Source organism: Capsella rubella, unplaced genomic scaffold (genome assembly GCF_000375325.1).
Source record: "Capsella rubella cultivar Monte Gargano unplaced genomic scaffold, Caprub1_0 scaffold_61, whole genome shotgun sequence".
In the NCBI taxonomy this organism is placed as follows: Eukaryota; Viridiplantae; Streptophyta; class Magnoliopsida; order Brassicales; family Brassicaceae; genus Capsella; species Capsella rubella.
The window spans coordinates 5,718-7,411 of record NW_006238865.1 but is presented as its reverse complement, the minus strand read 5'-3'; positions in this window follow the sequence as shown (position 1 = coordinate 7,411).

The following is a 1,694-nucleotide window of genomic DNA, read 5'->3' as shown; positions in this document are numbered from 1 at the left end:
CTTTGAAACATTCTTCATCCATCTCTAGCACTTGTAATCAATGAAATTCATTGTACTATAACATATTCTAACCCAAAATAACTTTATACAAGCCATTTACTGCCTCAAACCATTGGTTGTAGGTTCATATCCCATTTGGGACCAAATTTCAACAAGTCTTTGTTCACACTTCTAAACATTCTCCATCCATCTCTAGCGAATCAATCAAATTCATTGTATTATAACATATTCTAACCCAAAATAACTTTATACAAGCCATTTACTGCCTCAAACCATTGGTTGTGGGTTCATATCCCATTTGGGACCAGATTTCAACAAGTCTTTCTTCACACTTTGAAACATTCTTCATCCATCTCTAGCACTTGTAATCAATGAAATTCATTTTACTATAACATATTCTAACCGAAAATAACTTTATACAAGCCATTTACTGCCTCAAACCATTGGTTGTGGGTTCAAATCCCATTTGGGACAAGATTTCAAAAAGTCTTTCTTCACACTTCTAAACATTCATCATCCATCTCTAGCACTTGTAATCAATCAAATTCATTGTATTTTAACATATTCTAACCCAAAATAAATTTATACAAGATTTCAACAAGTCTTTGTTCACACTTTTAAACATTCTTCATCCATCTCTAGTACTTGTAATCAATGAAATTCATTGTATTATAACATATTCTAACCCAATATAACTTTATACAAGCCATTTACTGCCTCAAACCATTGGTTGTAGGTTCATATCCCATTTGGGACCAAATTTCAACAAGTCTTTGTTCACACTTCTAAACATTCTTCATCCATCTCTATCACTTGTAATCAATCAACTTCATTGTATTTTAACATATTCTAATCCAAAATATCTTTATACAAGCCATATACTGCCTCAAAGCATTGGTTGTGGGTTCTTATCCCATTTGGGACAAGATTTCAACAAGTCTTTGTTCACACTTTTAAACATTCTTCATCCATCTCTAGTACTTGTAATCAATGAAATTCATTGTATTATAACATATTCTAACTCAATATAATTTTATACAAGCCATTTACTGCCTCAAACCATTGGTTGTGGGTTCATATCCCATTTGGGACCAAATTTCAACAAGTCTTTCTTCACACTTCTAAACATTATTCATCCATCTCTAGCACTTGTAATCAATCAAATTCATTGTATTTTAACATATTCTAACCCAAAATAACTTTATACAAGCCATTTACTGCCTCAAACCATTGGTTGTGTGTTCTTATCCCATTTGGGACAAGATTTCAACAAGTCTTTCTTCACACTTCTAAACATTCATCATCCATCTTTAGCACTTGTAATCAATCAAATTCATTGTATTTTAACATATTCTAACCCAAAATAACTTTATACAAGCCATATACTGCCTCAAAGCATTGGTTGTGGTTTCCTATCCCATTTAGGACAAGATTTCAACAAGTCTTTAATCACACTTTTAAACATTCTTCATCCATCTATAGAACTTGTAATCAATGAAATTCATTGTATTATAACATATTCTAACCCAATATAACTTTATAGAAGCCATTTACTGCCTCGAACCATTGGTTGTGGGTTCATATCCCATTTGGGACCAAATTTCAACAAGTCTTTCTTCACAGTTCTAAACATTCTTCATCCATCTCTAGCACTTGTAATCAATCAAATTTATTGTATTATAACATATTCTAAC